Raw genomic sequence first — 24,480 nt, 5'->3', positions numbered from 1 at the left:
AAATGAATGCTAAAATTGTCTTGACATAGAATTAGGGGGAAATTAAATACAATTTAAACAAGAAAGAAAAGTAGCAAATAATTTTATATAGAACTAAAACTGGAGGGATTGGTACTGATTTATCTACAATGTGGTATAGGGTGCTTGATGGTAAAAGAACATTAAGATTATAACTTTAAAATGGCAGCTAACTATTGCTATGAAGAAGAAGCTTTTCAAGCACAAGATAATATAAACTTGAAAATCTCAAGTCTAGAAAATGTAATTTTTGCAAATGTTACTTATTTTGCATTCATTTTTATTCTAAAATTGTCAGAAGTAGTCAAGGTGAGGTTGTAAGATCACAAAGGTACTCCCTCAAACTTTCTAATTTCTTTGTTCTACCTCTAAATCACATGACCTACTCTTTCCTTCAAATCCAGTTACATATAGGTTTGGTCACACGCAAGATCTCACCATTATCTAGTGTTTGCTTCCCTAATTAGAAACTCTGGCAATTCTCTTTGTGACCATAACTTTCTATCTTCCCATCTTTTCCTATGCCTTAAACCTCCTAAACCTATATTTTTGCCTTTACCTACATTTTTAGTCCCTCTATACTTTAGTTACTGACATTACCCCTGACTTTATTTTTATCCTCCAATTTCAACACAATAGCTAGACATTTCATCCAACAGAAAAGTATTAGCCATTCAGCAGCAGTCCTCTGCTATCAAATATCCCATCTTTGTCCTCTTGCCATTGATCCCTTGCCAAACATCAGTCTAGATTACTTTTACCATCTGTTTCCTTTATTCCCACTTATAAACTACTAAAGGTATCTTGAAGAAGTCTCACAACTGTGATGATTAAGAAGATTATAAATTGATTCCCTACTTCGGTTCCCACAGAAACTGTTGCAAACCTTCTTTCTATTTTTGTCTTCCATATCTTTCCCTTTTCTCTTCCCTCTAACCTGAGAGCTTTGCATCTTATTTTAAGGGGAAAATTGAAACTCTTCCCCTCCTGCTTCTACCTCTCCTCTTTTTCATTTCATAAACCTTTTGACATCTTCTCCTATTCCTCCTCCTCCTTCTCTCCCCACTGCAGTCTCTGACAAAGAGGTGCACTCTATTAAGAATACTTTTACATATGCACATGATCTCATTGACTCCTGATTTCTTCAACACATTGCTACCTGAACCATCCTCTTCCTCTCTTAAATCTTTAGCCTCTTCCTATCTACTTACTTGTTCCTCATGGTCTTCAAATTAGTTGGTCACTCTTATCTTTAAAAATGTTTTTAGTATTTCCCCCTTAAGCTATCATCTTCAAACAAACTACTTGATAAGAGTGACTATAGTCATTACCTTGATTTCACTCTTCTTACTCCTCAATCCCTGGTAGTTAGTCTTTTAACCTCATCACTCAATTGAAACTTTCTCTTTCCAAAGTTACCACTAATCTCTAAATCGCCAAATGTGACAGAATTTTTAAAAATAATTATTTTTGTTTGATGAACTGATCATCATTTATTTTTTGATAGTCTCTTCCCTAAGGGAGGACACTATTCTCCAGTAGTAAGGGTGACAGCTAAATAGTTCAGCAGATTAGATCAAATCTCAAAGTCAGAACGAACTGAGTCCAATTCCAGCCACAAATCCATATTAGCTGTGTGGCTTTGGGCAATTATTTAACCCTTTTGCTCTAGTTTTTTATCTGTAAAATGAGGTGGAGAAACAAGCAGTGAACCATTTAGAAAGAAAGAAAGAAAGAAAGAAAGAAAGAAAGAAAGAAAGAAAGAAAGAAAGAAAAGAAAGAAGGAAGGAAGGAAGGAAAGAAGGAAGAAAGGAAGGAAGGAAGGAAGGAAAAGGAAGGAAGGAAGGAAGGAAGGAAGGAAGGAAGGAAGGAGGGAGGGAGAGATGCGGCAGCCATCTTAGTTCTCTTCTCCTTGTCAAATTTCTCCTTCATTTTCTCCTTTACTGACTCATCATGTACATTTTACCACTCCTGACTGACTGTTCTATTACATAGTTTCTTAATTCTTTTCCTCTTCTCCTTTTATACTCTTTCTCCTCATAATCTCATTACTTCTCATGGATTGAACTATTGTCTTTAAGCAATTGCACACACATACATGAAGATCTGAGTGGACATGTTTATATGTCTCTCTATACATACATATATATATATTATATATATATGTACACACACACACACACACACACACACACACACACACATCTATCTCCAGTCAGATTTTCTCCCCTTACTTCTGTCCTGATTTACCAATTGCCTATTAGCTATTTCAAAATGGATGTCTCAGAGATACATCAAATTCAAGATGTCCCAAATTAACTATTTCTCCATAAATCTCTCTCTTCTAGACTTTCAATATTTCAGTTGAAGGTACTACTATCCTTTCCAAATCAATTTCATTATCTTGGCATTTTTTCTTATCTCCTTATTCTTTTACCTCTTAAAAATCTAATCGTCTTGCCATTTCAGTCTTCAAAACATTTTTTGCATCTGATATCTTTTTTCTCCTCATATAGGAGTCACTTCAAGGTCTCATAACCTCTAGACTAGATTATTTCCACAGCCTTCTAATTGATTTCCCTACTTCAAGTCTCTCCAACTTCAGTTCATGTGATGACCGCGTATTTTAAAATCAGCCTGAGTCAGGAATTAAGGTTAAGGGAAAATCTTCAATCTTTATTCTCAGTAGAGGTGAAAAAGGATCGGAGGTAAAGGGGAGTCGGAGGTAAAGGGAGATTAGCAATGTCAGCAGCTGCATCAAGAAGCCAACCAGACCAGAAGCCAGCCAGCAGTCTCTCGGCCCCTCTGCCTCCACCCACCAAAATAGTCATTTCCTATACAACACATCAGGACTTATACAAACAGTGGATGGGGGCCATTCTTTCTCCAAGCATGTATATTAATAGAGTATGGTCCAATTACTATTTAGTCTCATGTGCTTGGGACCTCAGTGCATCAACTCGAGCTTCAGCCCATTACAAGTGCATCCTCTACAGAAAAAAATAATTTTCTTTTAATACTGAACTGGCCATGTGATTGCAACTCAATCAACTCCAGTGGATTCTTATTTTCTTTTACTCGTCAGTTTTTAAAAGCATTCATATGCTCACTGCTACCTATCCTTTCTGATTCTTTGGACATTAGCCTACCTGTAGCACCCATCCAAATTGTCTTCTTTTCTCTTCCTTATACATATCAATCCATTTCCTGTCTGTGCATTTCTGTGCACCCACATAGCTGGAAAACATTCCTTACTTATGTCTGCTTCAAAGATTGCCCCTCCTACTTTAAGTTGCTTCTCTTCTAAATGAAGCGTTTTTTGATCCTAACCCAATTGCTAATATTTCTCTCTTAAATTATATTGTATTTAATTATTTTGCATTGATTTTATTTATTCACTTTTATGCTACATATCATTATATGTGCATTTGTTGTCTTCTTCATGAGAGAGTAAGCTCCTTATCAGTAAGTTTTGTATCCTCAGAGCTCAGCATAGTGCCTGGTACATAGTGGATGCTTAATAAAACATCATTGATTGCTTGATGAAAGCATCCACCTTGTAAAACATTCACCCAAAAAGTGCCCTGATGATTTTATTTACTTCCAGTGGCTTTGAAGTTTTGTTCTCAAAGAGAACAAAATAGAATAAAGTGGCCTGATAAAATGATGCATTGAGAATCTGAAATGTTCCTGAATGTTCCTAAAATTCTTTCATGGAGATGGAATCCTGGAATATTACCATACCATACCACATCTTCCTCAAGATTAAGAAAGGTATCTAAGAAATGGGGATGAACATGCTTAAATATCTTGGGGATTCTTTTGATTTAAATACTATTAAAAAATCTATGGGCCAAACTCAGTGCTAGACCCAGAGAAAAAATGGCCTCTTAACAAGCTAAGCTTAATAGTCAATGTAATAAAAATGGTTTTCTGATGAAAAATTAAATAATATGCATTAAAATCTCATGATTTCAATTCCAGATCATCACAAAAAATAATTATGGTAGAAAAGAATATAGTATGTATTAAAATTTTTTCAAACTTGAGAAAATTATATGCAAGTACATATTTTAAATATAGCAATATCTTACTGCCACCTGGTGGTTAAACTGCATATAGTATAGTATATTATACACATATTGCTATTAAGTGTGTGTGCGTATATGTGTTGAGAGAGTTGTGTCAAACAAAGCTTTGGGTTCAGATTTCAGATTCACTTCAAATAAAAGACAATCCATAGACCCTCATAAATTAGAGTACTTCTCAAGACATTCCTCTTCTTTTTTGTCACAACAGCTTTACTTCATAATTTAAAGTATAAACTTTTATTGGATACCTCATTCTCTTCTATAAACACACACACATACACACACACACACACACACACACACACACACACACACACACACACACACTCTTCCCCTTACCCATAGAAGCACAATCATATATACCTTTATTTAGTTCTTCTGAGATATAAAATTCCTCTAATGCAAACTTCTTAAACTGGGTTATAACCCCCTATGAGGTCAGGTAAATGAGTGTAGGGGTCACAAAAGTTATGCCTTTTTATTAATAGCAAATTTACTTATTATCAATAAATGATTTGTATTCCTGTTTTATACCCAGATTGTGTAAAAATTTCTCAGGTGAAAAGGGCTCATGAGTAGGAAAAATTTAAGAAACCCTGCTCTATTGAGCCTTGAGGATTAAAAAAACAAACAAACAAAAAAAAACTATTGTATATAAAGTACTTAGCAAACTTTTAAAACTTTTTCTCTCTCTTTATATATCTATATCTATATACACAAATATATAAACACACAGATATATATTTGTATATCTATACATTTGTATGTATGTGTGTGTGATATAAGAAGTACTGGCATTTAACAGAGTTTAGTAAAAAAGAGTGTTAATGGATATCCTGCAGATTTCAGGCCAGGAAAGTATGGTAAGGACACCATTTCAAAACAAAAGTTACTAATAAAGTCATAGACATTTTGAGAAATGTAAAGGACAGCTAGGAGCCACAATGGATTAAGGATTGGCTTTGGAAGCAAGAATTAACCTGAGTTTTCCTGAATTCAAATCTGGCCTTAAACACTAGCTGGGCAAATCACTTAACTCTGCCTCAGTTTCCCCATGTGTAAAAATAAGCTGGAGAAAATTGGAAAACCACTCTGGTATCTTTGCAAAAAACAAGCAAACAAACAAAAAAACCAAACAACCCTCCAAATGGGTCACATAGAGTTCTACATGACTGAAATAACTGAACAATAACACAAAAACAAAGGAAAACTACATTTGATTTGGAAATTTTGGTGGGAAAAAAATCTTTCCTGAGAGTATTAAGATCAAAACAAAATATTTATATAATGAATGAACTCATCTAACTACCCACATCCAAAACCATTAGAGTGAAACCACTGAGGAAAAGTAATTTTTTCCCTTGGTAATGCTTAATATATTTTAATACTGCCCCTGTAATATTGTATGATGATTTTTTTTTAATTTAAAAAAAATGCTTGGCCAGTCAATCTTTATAACTAAAGGAGACAAACTGTAACAAAACTATTGAATGTCCTTTATGACTATGGCTTACTTCTTAGACATTAAGTTGAATAAGTATCAGTACTTGTGAGGAAAAAAAAATGAAAGCAAAGAAAGAGGGGGGAAGGGAAAGAGGGAGGGAGGAAGAGAAAAAGGAAATTAAGGGAGAAGGGGAAAAAGCAAGAAAGGAAACCTAGGTAAAATATGTTATTATTTGCCTCATTTTTTACTTATCTTTAATCACTGATTGTTCATTGCCTCTCAAAATAAAACTTGTTAATCATTTTAATTTAAAAAGGCTATGGTCTCCCACTGAGTCTAAAGCCATCTCCAATTGTCTTGTTCTATATCTTGCTACTGGACTTAGACGGTTCCAAAGGAGAATGTGAGGCTGGTGACTTTGCACAGCTCTTCATCACTTAAATCAATTTCATTTTCATGTCATGGTGTCACCTTCCTGATGTCTTTGAGAATGAAGGACAAACAATAAACAATGGTGATTTAGTGCTTGGTTATTCTTTGAACTTTCATGCTCATCACACACACACACACACACACACACACTGGTCAAGACTGATTATACTGCTTTTTCTTCTCTTCTAATGTTCATTTAGAGCATTTTTCATACTTTAAGTGAATTTTATGCATTATCAAAAATAGTAAAATAGTTTTGATAATGTATATTCTGCAATAAAAAGTCCATATTCAACTTCATTAAGAATATGATTACAATGAAATTAATAATAGATTTCAGGTAACACATATTTCTTATCCTTTTTCCTTGTTCATTTTTTGGTTTTATTGCTATCTTTGGTGTTTGTAATATAGTTACACACATACACACATATATATCCATTATCTATCTATCTATTTCTTTATATGTATCCATATATATCTATATCTTCTATACTTGGAGGCTTTCCTTGTAAGAAAAACATTTAAAGAAATCAAAAGGAAAAGCAAATATGGCAAGTCTTCTTCAAATTTAGGTCCTAGAGTATTGATATTGATAAGATATAGTTTCCTTTCAGTAAAGAGATAATTATAAATAATCAGAGTTCAAATGCCTTTTGGAGAGACTTTCATATAGATGACTGTAGCCATCATGTATATTGTTTTCCTGGGTCTGCTCAATTTTGCCCTGGCTTTTTCCATGTTTCTCAAATTCCACAGTATAGTAACATTCTAGTACATTCATTTGGGGTATGTGTGTGTGTCTGATAGATAGAGAAAAACAGAGACAGAGACAGAGGCAGAGAGGTGTCTTAGGGCAGATTTGAACTCAGGTCCTCCTGAGTTAATGGCTGGTACTCTATGCACTGTGCCATTTAACTTCCCCCTTAGTCAAAATATTTAAATATTTTATTGAAACAGTCACTCAGATAGTGAAGGTGGAGCCAAGAGTGCAGAATAAAATCAGGAAGCTGCTCCAGCTCTGCCAGTTTTCCTCCAAAACCACATGAAACCAACATCTGAACCATTGAACCATTGAACAACCATTTGAACAGCATCTGACTGAATGAAGCCACTCTCCAGCTCAAGAGAGACTGAAAAAACTTCAAGAAACATCAGTCTCACTGGGGTTGAAAAGGGTGTTAAACCAGGTTACATAGGCTCTGAGAAAGTGGGTGAGAAGGTCTTAATTACAGCAAATCAACAATTAAGACCCTCAATCCTGACTCAGTAGCTGCCAGATAAAAACAATTCAAATATTAAGGAGCAACAATAAGGATTACCCATGATTTAGCAGCTTCTGGAGGGCCTAGCATAACATACTCCAGAAGGCAAAGGACCTGGGGTTACAACCAAGAATTAACTTAACTGTCCAGAGAGAATCAGCATGATCTTTCAGGGGAGGAGATAGAGCTTCAATGAAGTTAGAGACTTACTTATTTTCTTTTTTAAATTTTAGTAAGTTTTTTTATTTTTAATACGCATTGCTTTATGAATCATGTTAGGAGGCAGATCAAAAAGAAAAAAAATATGGGAGAGATTAAAAAACAGAAAAAAGAAATGAATCTAGCATGTGTTGATTTACATTCAGTACATCATATTATAGAAATGAGACCTTTGTCAGAACTCAATGTTTGACAAAAAGTGCTGAAGAAACTAGAAAATGTCTGAAACTCAGCATAAATCTGCATCTCACACCTCATATCAAAATAATCTCATAAAGAATACATGATTTGGGCATAAAGTATGATATTATATGCAAATTAGGAGAGCAAGGGATAATTTACCATCAGATCTTTGGAGAAGGGAGTAATTTATGACCAAAGAAAAACTAGAGAACATTATGAAATGTAAAATAGACAACATTGATTACATTAAATGAAAAAGGTTTTGCACAAACAAAACCAATAGAAAGATTAAAATGGAAGTACAAAGGTGGGAAAAAAATCTTTACATCCAGTATTTCTAATAAAGGTCTCATTTCTAAAATTTTTAAGAATTCAAGCCATTCTCCAATTGATAAATGGTCAAAGGATACCAACAGCCAATTTTCATATGAAGAAATTGACAACATTTCTAGTCATATGAAATGGTACTCTAAACCACTATTGCTCAGAGAATTTTTGCAATTTAAGACAATTTGGAGGTACCACCTCATACCTCTCAGTTTGGTTAAGATGATAAGAAAAGATAATGATAAATGTTGGAGGGGATGTGGGAAAACTGGGATACTAATGCATTATTGTTGGAATTGTGAAATGATTAAATCATTCTAGAGAGCAATTTGGAACGATGTCCAAAGGATTATCAAACTGTGCATACTCTTTGATCCAGCAGTATCTCTAGTGGGTCTGTCTTCCAAGGAAATTATAAAGGAGGGAAAAGGATCCACATGTGCAAAAATATTTGTGGCAGCCCCTTTTATAGTGTCAAGAAATTGGAAACTGAGTGGATGACCATCAGTTGGAGAATGGCTGAATAATTTATGGCATGTGAATATTATGGGATATTATTGTTCTATAAGAAACAATCACCAAGATGATTTCAGAGAGACTTACGTGAACTAATGCTAAGTGAAGTGTGAAATGAGTAGAACTAGAGATAATTGTACATGGCAACAGCAAGATTATATGATGATCAATTTTGCTGGACATTGTTCTTTTCAACAATGAGATGATTCAGGGCAGTTCCAATAGTCTTGTGATGAAGAAAGCCATTTGCACCCAGAGAGAGGACTGTGGGGACTAGTGCATATCACAGCATAATATTTTCACTCTTTTTGTTGGTTGTTTGCATTTTGTTTTTTCCCATTTTCCCTTTTGCAGATCTTCTGCAGACTGATCATTGTGGAAACATGTATAGAAGAATTGCACATGTTTAACATATATTGGGTTACTAGCCATCTAGGAGATGGGGTAGGGAGAAAGGAGGCAAAAAATTTGGCACACAAAGTTTTGCAAGGGTGAATGTTGAAAATTATCTATGCATATGTTTAGAAAACAAAAAAACTTTAATAATAAAAAGAAAAAATATATTAAGAACTGTGTCAGATTTATAAGACTACAAGTCATTCCTTCAATTGATAATTTTCAGGTGATAAAATTAATGTCATCATTAGAAAATTTCAATTAAAACAACTTTGAGGTACTACTTTACATCTTTTAGGTTGGATAAAATGTCAGAAAAAGATAATGTTGGAGGGGATGTGGGAAAACTGGGACATTAATGAATTGTTGGTGGACTTGGGAAATGGTCCAACAATTCTGGAGAGCAATCTGGAACTATGCCCAAAGGGCTATAAAATTTTGCATTTTTTGAGCCAACAGTGCCATTACTGGGTCTATATCCCAAGGAAATCATAAAGGAGGGAAAATGACCCGCATGTACAAAATGTAGTGGTAGCAAAGAATTAGAAAGCTAGTAGACACCCATCAATTGAGGATTGGTTGAACAAGTTTTTGTATATGAAGGTAATGGAATATTATTCCTCTATAAAAATGATGAAGGATGTGATTTTAGAAAGGCCTGGAAAGATTTATATGAAGTGATACTGAGCAAAACAAGTAGAACCAGTAATACATTGTACACAATAACAGCAAGAATGTGCAATGATCAACTATGAAAGACTGTTTTCCTCAATGGTTCAGTGATTCAAAGCAATCCCAATAGACTTTGGACAGAAAATGCCATCTGCATCCAGAAAAAGATTTGACTGAATGTAAATTAATACATGCTATGTTTACTTCTCTCTCTCTCTCTCTCTCTCTCTCTCTCTCTCTCTCTCTCTCTTTTTACTTCTCTCTTGGTTTTTCTCTTTTACTTTGATTTTTCTTTCCCAACATGATTCCTGTGTTAAAAATAAAGAAAAAAAATTTTTTCCAGTCTATCTTGAGCTGGAGAGTGGTTTCCTTCTGCCAGACTGTTCAGTCTTGGTTTCATGTCATTTTTGAGGCAAACTCAGACTCCTTGAGTAGCTTCCTGGCTGCTCTACCATCTTGGCTCCACCTCAGGACATAGTCTACTTTCTAATTTCTGCCAAATGTTTTCTATTTTTCCTAAAAGATTTTTATCCAAATGGCAATTCTTTTCTAAATAATTGTTTTCCAATTTATTAAACACTAGATTATTGAATTTCATTGTTTCTGATTCTCCTTTATCAAGTTTCTTCCATTAATCTACCTCTCTATTTTTAACCAATGCATAATGATTTTGACAACTGCTACTTTGTAAGATAGTTATAAATCTAAAAGTGCTATTTCCCATTTATTCCTATGGCTTTCATCATTTCTTGATAGTCAAGATTTAAAAAAAAAATTCCAATAAGTTTTGTCATTATTTTATCAAGTTCTGAAGAATGCTCACTTATTAACTTAATTGATATGACATTAAAGTACAAATTAACTTGAATAGTATTGTTATTTTTTATTATGTTGGCATGAATGTTTAAGACTTCTCGAACCAAGTGGAGATCTCACATAATTGCAGTGACCTGGCTGTAGTAGGTAAACAAGTGGAGTCAGTAGCTGTAAACTGAGAATTTGGAAGCAGAAAAAAGGGAAAACTTCAAAAAAAATCATGTTAGACAGCAAGATGTTTGTTCTGGGTAACCCCTGGTGTTCTGGTGTATAGCTAAATGTCTCTCTGTATCTTTTTTCCCTTCTACTCTTTGCAGATAAATGCACAAAAGATCTTTGCAATTAGCTTAAAAAAAAAACTACTGGAAAGATAACTAGGCAGGGAAACAGAACATAATTAGTTGAAGAAAAAGAAAAGTCATATTTTGATTATGTCTTCTATTTCTACTCTCTTTTTATGTAGGCAACTGACAGTTGAAAAACTTACTAACTTCTCTCCTTCCCAAGATGGTTAATTAAAGAAACCTATCTAAATCAGCTAAACTGGAAAGTTCTGATGGAAGCAAATCTATTTGTTCTGTTAAATATATGCTCTGGGGAGCAATATTATTTTGGGGGGGGAGGTTGTTTTAAATCAAGATGATAAACTATTTAAATCTGCAGAAATGGAAAGAGGAAGAGAATGAGAATTTTTATATCCTTATTACTAACCACTTTTAGCAGCAAATCTTCCCTTAAATATAGACTTTTGTGTTTAATCAGTACGTATTCTAAGAAAGGACAAAAAAAAAAAAAATCCATGCGCAACATGTGTGCATCTAACTGAGATCTATGGGAGGATATTCTTCACAGTTGACTGAGGTCTAAGGGGAAAGCTAGAAATAAGGGCCTAGAGACTCAGATCAGCTCCAGGGATTGAGGTGAGAGGCACACAAATGGCTTCTTTGCTTCCTTTTTATACACAATTCACAATTTTTATGATTGTCAAATGAAGTTTTACCAGTTTTCTTTGCTTCTTGAGAATTCTAGAGCAGTGACTGGGAAGGGAGCAAGATATCTGCAACCTTTGATCTCAGATTTAAGCTATAAAATCTTTGGGTATAATTTCCCAGGGATATTCTGATAGTGCCAGGCAGGAAAGCATTGTTATATTTTACCTTTGCTTCCAGATCTATGTGCTGAGATTTTTGTGCACTGAAGTTAATGGAAGGGACACAGGAAGGAAGAGAAAAGTAAGGTTAGAATCTGACTCACCAGATGGCTGACTGCAGAAAAAGACTGTTGTCAGAGATAGTAACCCATTTTCATGTCCTTGGCTCAACTTTGACTGTCATTCCCAGATCTCTGGAGTATGCTTTTCCCCTTAGGTAGAGTTTACAGCAAAACTTAAAGTGTCATTGTAGGCCTGCACAGCCCACACATGGTGCATATTGAGGGAAGCCATTGATTGCATCTATGGCCTAAATTATTGAATTGATTCAACAGAGAGGCAGTATAGTGTTTAGTATGTGGAGTCAAGAAAATCTGGTTTCAAATCTCACCTCCAACCTATACTAGTTGTGTTACTTTGGGCAAATAGTTAATCTCTCTCAGACTTCCTCATATATAAAATCAGGGGATTGGATTAGATGATTTCTGAAGTCTCTTCCAACTCTAAACCTATGAACACTGATAAATTAGTCTCCATATGTACATATAAAGAGTTTGATAATATTTATTTAGAACTTTCTGTCCAATATTTCTTATATGGGGGATACATTGTATGAATTATATAAGAAGGATTAGCAGGAAATCTCCTGGGGGTTGGAAGAAACCCTAATTCAAATCTCTGTATTCTAAGCTGTCCAGGGAATACAGGTCATAAGTAAGCCTCCATTCTTTCTTATTTTTATTAATAGCTTTTAATTTTTCATACATGCAAAGATAGTTTTTAACTTCCATCTTTGCAAAACTTTGTATTCCAAATTTTTCTCTCTTCCTATCTTCCTATAAACAATAAGCAATCAAATATAGGTTAAACATGTGCAATTATTCTAGATATATTTTCCATTTTCTTCATGCTGCACAAAAAGAATCAAATCAAAAGGTAAAAGAAGAAAAAAATAGGAAAAAAAAACAAGCAAACAAACAAGTAAAAATACTATGCTTTGATTCACATTCAGCTTCCATAGTTCTCTGTCGGATGCAAATGGCTCTTTCCATCACAGGTCTATTGAAATTGCCTTGAATCACCTCATTCTTAAAAAGAGCTAAGTCCATCACAGTTCATCATCACACAATCTTGCTGTTACTGAACAATGTTTTCTTGGTTCTACTCACTCACTTAGTATCAGTTCATGCAAGTCTTTCCAGGACTTTCTGAAATCAGCCTGCTCATCATTTTTTAAGGAACAATAATATTCCATTGCATTCATATAGTACAACTTATTCAGCTTTCTTCAAATGATGGGCATCCACTCAATTACCAGGTCTTCTTAGCATGATTTTTTAATGAGTATGTGCTGCTCTGCTTATATTGATTTTTCACATACAAAAAAAATAACACTAATTTCTGTAGTGTTGACTTCATTTCTGCAACTCTATTCATATGTTTCTCTAACTCTCAGGCATATACTTCTTAGTCTTAATTCTATTGCAGAATACACTAAATCTTTTCATCAAAAAGCCCAAAAAACCGATTTTAGTTCAGTGTAACCCAAACAAAATGAATGGCATCATATGTCATATCATTGCTAAAGAGACAGGGTAAATCATGGGCAAGGAACAGGGCATATAATCTCTATTGCAGTGGCATCAAATGCACACTGGAAAGGAGATATGAATAATGTAGTTATAAACAAGCAGCTATATCAAACACCCCACACTTAACTATATTCCCTAATGTCCCAAAAGTGGAATAATTGGAGATCTACATTAGCTATTCATCTGTACAGGAAGGAAGCTAATTTTAAAAGCAATGGAAGCAATCTGTAAGTTCTATATCATAAGTTTGGGTTTTCATCAGGCTTGATGCATTTTCTCATATAATATGTTGTAATATTCTATACACAAATTCTTCAATATTTCCAAGGTATTATCATTTTGTTAGTGAGTACTCCTTTGACCCATTAACAATGCCATTTATTCTTGGCTCTCACTTGATGTTCTTAAACAGTTGTTGTAGGAAAAGAAAGAAAGGTAAACATGAGAAAGAGAGAAAGACAGAGGGGAGAGAGAGAGAGAGAAAGAGAGAGAGAGAGAGAGAGAGAGAGAGAGAGAGAGAGAGAGAGAGAGAGAGAGAGAAATATAGACAGAGAGAGACAAAAACAGAAACAGAGACAGAGAGAGAAGAGAGAGTCAGAGAGAGTCAGAGAGAGAGAAAGAAAGAGAGGAAGGAGGAGAGAAGGAGGGAGGGATGGAGGAAGAAAGACAAGAAAAGGAATCTGCAAACAAGGCTCTTTAAACTAGTTGGATTGGTCCTCAGATGACTGAAGAAATTTATCTTCTGGTCTCAGATGATAGGTTGGTATCATTTGGTTGCAATCACAGCCTTCAGGAATCTGGGTGTCCCCTCCTTTAACATGATAAGACATTAGAATATGAGTGTACCTGTGTCATTAGAAGCTAAATAGAAATGGAGAAGAGGTTGAAATCTATTTTAATCATTTTGGAAAAAGTTATCATTCAGTCAAAATGTGAAAGATAATTTAAATGGCATACCCCACAGTTCACCTGTGGAATTCCATATGTTCTCTTGGAGGAGGGTAAGCCAAAGAAGAAAAGAGAGTATAAGGACCTGTCTGAATTGTGTGAAATAGATAGAAGTTTCTGCAATTTTAGCCTATTGGTTAAAGGTAATCGTTTTACCTTTAATTTAGGTTAATTAGATTAGATTAATGTTCAACTCCAATACTCTGAGAAACATTTCCTTAATTGGGAAATTGACTTATTCTGTATGATACTCTATTTCCTCCTGGGATACACCCACAAGTAAAATACAGGCAAAGAAGTATATCTGCAAGCAAGCCAAGTAGCAAATTTGTTGGTAGATCACAATCATCTACCTCAAAGCTAAAAATGAAGATTATCTTACAAACCACATGCACATTTCTTTCCTTGACCTGGATTCAAAATATCTCTCAAGTTATACTCTTCTCTTATCATTTTATTTCACTAGAATGATAATTGATATCATTGTACTTGTCTTAAAAAGGAGGCAGAGAATTTGAAACTCAAAATTTAAGGAAAAAAGAATGCTTAAAAATGTAACTGGGAAATAATTAATAAAATAAATACAGTATACAATAAAATATAGATAAAGTTTTTTTTTTTTTAAAAAGGAAGTACGTACCACTCTCCTGTCAACACTTATCAAACATTGTTTAGTAGTAGTAGTCCTTACAGCAGGACTACTCAAGCAATCGATGATACCATGTCCAGTCCACAAAGTCAAAGATATAGTCAGTGAAGGCAACTCCAAGGACAGTGACTCTTAAGCAGCAGCAGCAACAGAGAAAAGCCAGGTAAGAATTCAAGTAATAATTAGCCCTGACTATTAGAAATAAAGCTGCAGGGAGAAACAAGCCCACAAAAGCATAACTGAGCCACTTATTCCAAAAAAGATGCTAGGCCCAAGGATGAACAACTTGAAGATTTCCCAAGAAGAGATGGGACATCAGACGCTTGTATTGCTGGAGTTGTGAACTTCTTGCTTTCCTCATATACTTGACTCTTAGTGCATATTTATGTGCATGCTCAGGCTTCCCACTGCCATTTGGAAGTGTCATAGATTTATGGAGAGAATGTTTTGTAACTATTGCTTTTATTTTGGCTTCTTAATAAGTACCCTTTCTTTGAGCTATTTGTGTAGAATGGCTGATAAAGTCACTGAGGGAATCATAGAGGAAAATAAGACAGAGATTAAATCAAGAAAATTTGGGACAAAACAGGGCTCCTCCTGATACAACCCAAGAAGATTTAAGGAAAGATCTTGGGCAGGGATTCTGAAGTGCAAACACTTCAGGGCTATCTTCAAAGAAACATTAAGTGGGGACCCCTCAGGCTAGTCACAGAGACTTTCATCTCCTGGACTGTTTGTGGAGTCAGGGTTTGAGTCTGGGAAGACTGAGTGAACCTTTGCCCAGTTGTTTTGTTGAGGCATGGTCCTGGGTAAGAAAGAATCAGCAACTGCTGAGTGCAAAGGGACAGGGATGCTCCTGACTGTGGACATTTGCAGGAGAGTGGAGATCTTGGTTTGGGGTTTCTGATCAGAGAGGAGAGTTGAAGGGAAGCTTGAGGAACTATCCCCACCCCACAATTAAAGGTGTTTACACCAATACTTCTTATTTAAAAAAAAAAAAAATGAACTAGAACAGGGTTCATCTTCAGAGAAGAACACTGTAATTAAAAAAAAAAAAAAAACCTTCTACTCCAAAGAGTAACGTGAAATGGCTCCCTGTACTGAGAGAATTTATAGAAGAACTCAAAAAAGAATTTAAAAATCAAATGAGAGATGAGGAAAAACTAAAGAAAAAAATTAAAAGCATCCAAGAAAACTAAGAAGATTGGTTTATGAAAATAATGCTTCGAAAATTAGAATTGGGCAAAAGGAAGCCAGTGAAGCTATGAGAGACCAAGAAATAACAAAACAGATAATAAAAAAATTAGAATATAGAACAGAATGTGAAACATAAGAAAAACCACAGATCTAGAGAACAGATCAAGAAGAGAAAGTCTAAAAATAATTGAACTGCCAGGAAGTTGTGACCAAAAAGAGAATCTTGACACAATAATGCAGGAAATAATCTAAGGGAAAAAAATCCACTGATCACCACCTCAAAAAGATCCTTTGTGGAAAACACACAGAAATATTATTGTAAAATTTTGAAATTCCCAAATCAGAGAAAAATTTTCAAGAAACAAGAAAAAAGCAATTCAAATATGCTGGAGCTACAATTACAATTGTACAAGACAATTGTACAAACAGCTACAATAAAAGACTGCAAATTCTGAAATCATATCTATTGACAACCAAAACAGTTATGATTGCATCCAAAAATATATCCAGCAAAATTATCTATAATTTCGAAAGAGAAAAAAAACGGATATTCTTATTTGGAGAATGGTTGAATAAGTTATGGTTTATGAATGTTATGGAATATTATTTTTGTATAAGAAATGATCAGGAGGATAATTTCAGAGAAGTCTGGAGAGACTTCCATGAACTGGTGCTAAGTGAAGTGAGTAGAATCAGGAGATCATACACAGCAATAGGATTATACAATGATTAATTCTGATGGACACAGCTCTTTTCAACAGTGAAGTGATTCAGGCCAGTTCCAATGGTCTTGTGACATTGAGAGCCATCTGCAGCCAGAGAGAGGATGATGGGGACAGAGTGTGATTACAACATAATATTTTAAGGTTTTTTTTTGTTGTTTGCTTGCATTTTGCTTTCTTTCTCATTTTTCCCTTTTTTGATCTGATTTTTCTTGATAATTGTGGAAATATGTATTGAGGAATTGCACATTTGACATATTGGATTATTTGTCATCTAAGGGAGGGATGGGGGGAAAAGAATAGAAAAATTTGCAACATAGGGTTTTGCAAGGGTGAATGTTAAAAATTATCTATGCACATTTTGAAAATAAAACACTTCAAAAAAAAGACATTCAAGGAACTTGCAGATTTTCAGGACTTTATATCAACCAAACCTAAACTTAACAGAAGATTTAACATATAAGAGGCAATATGAAAAATCAGTTTTAAGGAACTTAACAATAACAAACTGTTTAAACATGGACAAATTATTTATTTTTATATATGTATATATGTATACTATATGTTTAAGATTCACATGAACAAAAGAGTAGCTCAAAAGAAAGATTGGCAAAGTAAAAGTAAAAACAGTAATCATGTTAGACAAATTAGTTGCAGAGGAAGAATAGACATAGAGGCATTAGAGTGAGGAGGAGGGATCATAGTTCTGAAAACCTACACACATCAGGAATTGGTTCAATAGGCAACCCTACATATATACCACAAAGAGTATGGCAACCTCCAAAATCTATAAAGAAATAAGTGGGAAGGGATGGCTGGACGGAAAAGCAAAGGATAAGAGAAGACAAGGGAGAAATTCTTGGGGGAAATGAGGTTAAGTGATAGCAAGGCAAGTAATAGAGCAGAATTAAAGAAAAGAATCAGCAGGGACAGGAAAGACTTGTGTGTATGTGGAGTGTGTGTGGGTATAAGTATGTGTATGTATGTATATATCTACTTATGTATACATAAACATATCTTTTCTTAAATGACAGTGGCAGGGGGTAGTGGCAGAGATGAAAGGGAGAAAAAAGAATATATTAAATACAGCAAAGAACCAAAGCACAATTAACATGGAAGTAAACAAAATAGAAACATTCATGAATATAATTTCTTCTACTAATATATATATATATATATATTTCTTTTTTCCCTTGATCTGGTAATTTGGTGTTTTATACTTTGAATCCTCCCTGGTGTTCTGCTGGCCACACTTAAATATTCTCTTTTGTTTTGTATTTCATTTCTGTTTTTCTTTTTTTTTTTTCTCACCCTGTTTTTTCAAATAAAATAAATCAAAATTTAAAAAGTAGAAATAAATAAGAGAGATGAGAAATATCAGAAAATTTTTTTAAAAATAGAATTGAGCAATGGGAAGCCAGTGAAGCCATAAGAGAACAAAAAATGACAAAAAAAATATAAAGAATAAAAGAATAACACAGTATGTGAAATATCTTATAAGAAAAACAACAGCTCTGAAGAACAAACTAAGAAGAGAAAATTTGGAATATCTGAAAGCTGTGACCACCCTCCCCCCTACACCCCCCCCAAAAAACAACCCTTGTTACAATATGCAAGACATAATCAAAGGAAATTTTCCTGGAGTGATAGAATACAAGAAGAAAGTAGAAATAGAAAAAAAAAATCCACTGATCAAAGAAATCCTACATGGAAAGCATATAGGAAAATTATTGCCAATTTTTGAAACCCTCAGATCAAGGAAAAACTTTTACAGGAAACAAACAAAAACAATACATATATGGTGGCAATATAATTAGAATTGTATAGGATTTATTAGCAGATGAAATAAAAGACCACCATTCCTGGAATAATATATATTGATAATCAATATAAATAGGTCTGTAGCCAAAAATATCATATTTACCAAAACTAACCATGTTATTGAATGGGGAAAAAAAAAAGGACTCAATGAACTTGCAGATTTTCAGAATTTTGTCTCAACTAATCCTGAATTTAATAGAAAATTGAGCACATAAAAGCCAATGTCAAAGATTAATTTCAAGGGTCTCAACAAGGACAAAGTGTTTATGTTTTTTATATGGAAATGTATACCACATGTTTAAAAGTGACATCAGTAATTGAGTAGTTATGTTGAGGACCACACATAGTATGAAACTTAGAGATCTAGTAAAATTTTAAACAGGGATTTGCATATCAAGTGCATAGGTTCTCATAGACTTACCCCTGTGTATTACAGCACACTTTGAGAGTTAAGAGAGGAATCAATTCTCACAGATCTGTGGTTGAGTATTAACAGAGTTAAGGAGTTGCAAATCAGTCTCTAGTGTTATCTCACGTTCAAGTTGAGCTAGCAGACAGGTTAGAATCAACATGACCCTGGCAATCTGACAAAAATGTCTGGAGGTAATAAAACAGTTACTAGAAGCAGGTCTTACTAGCAAAGGAATGTATGCTTTTCTTTAACTGATAACAATCTTGCTTTGCTTTGAACATATGAGAATAAATCTGAGGTATTTATTGACATTCAGTTGCCTCTCCTCTTCTGGTATCTTCTCACATGACATGATCTATTCTGCTGGTCAGAATTAAATCCCAGACACCACAAACAAGTGGCCCCTAACAAGTTCAAAAGAAAGATTGGGGCAGAGCTGATTATTATCTGACTCTAAAAAGCAATACTTCCTAGGAAAAGCCAAAAATGGTAATTATGTTATATGAATGAGGTACAGAGGCAGAAACAATACTAGGACATTAGATGGGGGAGGAGAGCTGATTGTTCTGAAAACCCATTCACATCAGGAGCAGATAAAATAGGGAATTGTGTATGTGGGTATGCAGGTGGGTGTAGTAGTAGCCAAAATCTATAAAGAATTAAGGAGGGAGGGAATAGGATAAGGTGGAGTATAGAAGGGTATAGAAGAATATGTAGATTTATGGCAATGAGACAAGATATGAAGATTAATGGGAAAGTTATAAAGAATAACGTGAGTTATAGATGGATATTTAGATTAAAGGGAGTGGGATAAAGTGAATAAACTAATAGGAATGGAAAAAGGGAAGGAAAATGTGGGAAGCAGAAGATAAGGGAGGGATCCATGGGTGGGGGAAGTGATGTAATAGAGAGGCAAGGTAAAGAATAGAATTAAAATAGAAGATTTAGCAAGGATAGGAAATAAGAGATATATACAAACACTTCAACAAGGATGATATTAGAATTAATTGGGAAAAATGAAGGACTATTAATCATTGATCTCAAAATCAAATTTAAGGATTTAATCGAGAGAAGTCTACAGTCAGACACATAAATATTGTTTTACATGCATGTTTATATATATGTAAATGTGTATGTATATATGCGTGGGGTGTGTATTTGTGTGTATGTGGGTATATGTTTACACACACACACACACAGACACACACGCACACACATACCTCTGTTTAACTCGAGGGAAGCAGGTGGAATGAACGGGGAAAAAAAGAATAACACAAAAAGTGCACAGCAGAGAACAAAAGGATAACCTACAAACAAGCAAAGATAAACGGTCATGAATATAATCTCTTCTATTATTATATATGCTTTCTTGAATGAAAATTTTATTGTCACATATTTTGAATCCTCCTTGATATTCTGTTGGGTACAAGATAATTTTTTTGTTTTTATTTTCTTTTTCTATCTTTCTTTTCTTTTTTTCTTATTTTGTAATTAGTTTTAAATAAAAATTTTAAGAATGCTTAAAGAAGAAATTAATTCTGAAAATTTCCCCAAATAAGGAATACATTTCTTTCTAAAATTATTTCAGATTTGAGGTTCATTCTTGCCAACAACCTTTCTAGGCAAGGATAAAGTAATGGGGTATGTGGCAAATATGTAGTTGAACAACTGATTACCCTGATGTGCTTGATGTAGGCACCAAATGATGTGGTTTAAGAGAACAATTGCTACTTCGATTGAGGTTCAGACATTGAATGTTGAAGCATCAATGTTGGAGTTTGGTCATGTGAAGAATTTACAATAACCATTCTCTTTAGCAACAGGTAGGTTTATTTAGAAGAGGTTACAGACAACATGAAGAATTACAAAAGTCACTAGGAATGATAAATATGAAATAGAATTGGGAGAACACATAGAAAGAAAAGAGGTTTTAAGTCAAGTTCCCTAATGAAACTCACAATTAACCAGGAGAAAGGAAACACTTTATGAGTGTTCCAACAACCTTTGGAGTGAAACAACCTTTATGAGGTTGGAATATGATTTTAGTTGATAGGATAAATCTATAGAGGAGTTTAGCATCCTAAAAGAGTTAATTAGCTATAAGAAGGAGAAAGACACCATATGGCATTGGGGGTGAGGGGATGAGAGGAGAGATATCATGTGGCATGGGAGAGGGGGGAGGGCAAAGACACTATGAGGCAGACTGTAGTGTTGGACTGACCCAAAAGGAATTCAGCAAAGATGATGTGACACATGGACAGATTTATAGAGGAAATGTAACCTCAAGGCTTGACATAACTCAGATTTCTGACTGAACAGAGTAAGGAGGGGCTGCCCAGGACCTCCATAGAGAGCTAAACTGATTCCTATCAGTGCCCTTCCTTGCCTGCTCCAGGGAACAATTCCATCAATATTTCATTCTTTCTCTGCTGTCCACACCCAGCTAGCTATTCAGGACCTCATGACCCGTTCCATTCCTTTAACACTGCTATAGTTTATTATAAGTGTCTTTCTAGGTTCAAAGGATTCAAGGGAATTTGAAGTCCTTGATAAGATCATCCATATCATCATCTTAACTTATTTTAAATAAATCATCAAACAATTTTGGTCTTATATTCTCATTCCCTTCAATCAATTACTGAACTCAAAAACAAACAAACAAACAAACAAAAACCCAGAGCAAATCTAGAAATGGAGGGGGCAGATGAAACACATTGTTCTTTATCAATCACTATGCTGGAAGGCCCTCCTGCTCATCCCCAAGGAGAAATATAGGAAAATGAAACTTTCCCTGTACAAAAGGGAGAAGTAAGAAGCCATTTTGGCAGGAGTTGCTAAATCAGTCTCAGTTAAGGACTTCATCTTTACTTAGGATGAATAGGATCAGTTTAGATACACATTTCCCAGAACCTATTGAGTTTTATACAGATGAATGACTGAGAATCAAGGTATTCAAACAATCTGTACCTAAGATAAGTTCATTGTCTCACTGAACATTTTCCGTTTATATTCATTTGAGTTGTGTAAGTCTCAGACAATTCCTAAAGTGTGGAATGCTTGTTTTGCATCTGAAATGCTTTCTGGGCAGCTAGTGATACAGTGGATAGAGCTAGATTTCAGTAAGATTGAAGTTAGGAAGACTTATCTTTTCAAGTTCAAATCTGGGCTATGCTCTGACAAATCACTTAGCCCTGTTTGCCTTAGTTTCTCATCTATAAACTAAGCTAGAGAAAGAGGAATAAACTGCTCCAGTATCTTTGCCGGGTAAATCCCAAATGGGATCGTGAAGAGTCAGATACTACTTACTTGCCTTCCACTTTATAGTTTGATATTTCTTTCCCTTATCATTAACCTTTTTGAAATCTAAAAAGGAGATACTATTACATATGATATTATAAACTTCTATTATTCCTGGTTTTTTTTTATTTTGAAGTAGATATTAAATTAATCAGGAGGTTTCTTCAGTCTTTCCTTGCTCTCAATTATGTATTTGTAAATGTTTCATTGTTGACTTTTTTTCATTAATGATCAACAACTCTCCAACTATACCCTTCCAAGATGGAAGCTCTCTCTTGAAACAAATAATTTTAGTCAAACAAAACAAATTTCCATATTGGCTCTATGTGCTGAATGTTTCATTCCATACCTCTACTTTGCAAACTCTCAAGGGGAAACTAGATGGAAAAGTGGGTACAATACCAGCCCTGCAATCAGGAGGACCTGATTTAAACTCTCCTCAAGGAGTTGGAACAAACTTCATTAGTAGTCTTCTAAAGTCATGATTGGTCATTGCTTTGTTTGCATTACATACCTTTTCAAATTTATATTTCTTTACATTATTCCAGTCACTGTATAAAGTGACCAAAACTATTCACTTTACTCTTCAAAAGTTTTAACAATATTTCCAGATTTCTCAGATTCCTTTTTTCATTATTTTTAGAACATTAATATTTTATTACTTTCACATGTAATAATTTCTTTCTTTTCCAATATCCACTTTGATATCCACTTTCTTTTCCTTCAATTATTTCATAAACAAAAAATGGTATTGTAAATATTTTTGTACATGTGAGATCTTGTCCTCTTTGATTTCTTTGGGATAATAGCAGTACTGCTATTTTAAAGATATGTAAAGTTAGTTATTTTGGGGGTCTACTATTCTAAATTGTGTTCTAGACTTGGCAAACCATTTCATAGCTCAAAGAACATGAATTAGTTATAGCTTCCCATAGATAGCTATTCCAACAATTGACATTTTCTATTTCCCCCCATCTTTACCAATATAAGGTATATTGGTATACTCAGAGTTATTTTGTTTTGCATTTCTTTAAACATTAATTATCTAAAGCAATTTATGTTTGTTGATAGTTTACATTTCTTCTTTTAAAAACTGTTCATATCTTTGTTTCTATTAGGGACTAGCTCTAATTTTATTCATGAAATATCTTCAATTTCAGATTTTTCTCAGATAAATTTATTATAAATATTTTTTTCAACTTAATTGTTTCTCTTCCAATTTTATTGTGGATGATTTTATATAATCATGGACAAAATTGTCCATTTTGTTTTTTATAGTCTGAGATAATATATTTCCTTGTTACTATTTTCTTCCCAGTTCCATCCCTCTCTTAAAAGTCCCTTTATCCTTTCCTATTCTCTGATTATATGCTTTCTTACTTTAATAATTTTTTTTTGTTAAAATCTATGGGTGCATATACAAAGAATGAAAGGGGAATTCAATTTTCTTTGCCTAATTCAGATAGCCTGAGTTTCTCTTTCCATTATCTACTTCATGTTGCAGACTCTTTTAGCAAGCTACAATTATAAGACATTGTAGATTCCTTTTTTTCCCCCTCAAATCTTTCCTGGTATAATCCTATTTTCATACTTCTTTTTCTTCTCTTAAAACCAATAACTCAGAATAGAATACATCCAGGTCCTGTGCTTTTGTCTTTAATCTTTTTATTACAGTTGAAGAAAATATATTCTGAAGGGATATTTGTCTCTTCTTCTATTATAATGTAAACACTTGATCACTTAGCTCTTTTCATTTTATTCAACACTTTTAGGTTTCTCTTCCTACCTTTATGTTTCAACACAAGTTGGTGCCTTTTTTTTTTTTTTTTGGTGGCCCTGACAGGCAATAATCAGAAGTAGCGATTATTGTTTCTTGGATCTTTTTGGTGAAGTACCAGAAAAAGGCTGTCTGGGTGTTGAACCATCTTCTTCCCTGGACAGTTAGCCAATGACTGTGTCTCGGACAGAAGCTTCATCTTTGTGATGACAGCGTTAGCACCCTGGATACTTTAGAATCAGCAGGAGTCAGGATGAGCAATAGTCCTTTATCTTTATTCTTTGTGGACATGAATGGAATGGTGATACAAAGTGAGAGGAATGGCAATAGGAAGTGAAAGGAATTGCCACTCTAGCTTTCTCACTCCACCCCCTAAATCCTGCCTCAATCTCTCTATAAGCTATATAGATCAAACCTGCACAGAGATTGGGCAGGGCCATTCTTCCTCCAAGCATATGCTAATAGAGTATTGCCCAATTGGTAATTAGCCTTAAGTCCTCCGACCTCAGTGCATCAACTCAGTTTTCAACCCATTC

The 24,480-nt window shown here is 34.3% G+C and overlaps 1 long non-coding RNA gene across 1 annotated transcript in view; it reads right to left on the bottom strand.

Moving 5' to 3' along the window:
* LOC116422086 overlaps window positions 1-24,130 on the bottom strand; it is a 46,071-nt gene extending 21,941 nt beyond the window's left edge. Inside the window, exon 1 of the long non-coding RNA XR_004232673.1 lies at window positions 23,954-24,130. This is a non-coding gene — a long non-coding RNA (uncharacterized LOC116422086). The remainder of the gene's footprint in view (window positions 1-23,953) is intronic.
* Between the last annotated feature and the right edge of the window lie 350 nt (window positions 24,131-24,480).

This window comes from Sarcophilus harrisii, chromosome 3, assembly GCF_902635505.1.
Source record: "Sarcophilus harrisii chromosome 3, mSarHar1.11, whole genome shotgun sequence".
Taxonomy (NCBI): Eukaryota; Metazoa; Chordata; class Mammalia; order Dasyuromorphia; family Dasyuridae; genus Sarcophilus; species Sarcophilus harrisii.
Note: the sequence above shows the minus strand (reverse complement) of the source record. Positions and strands in the feature narration are given on the sequence as shown.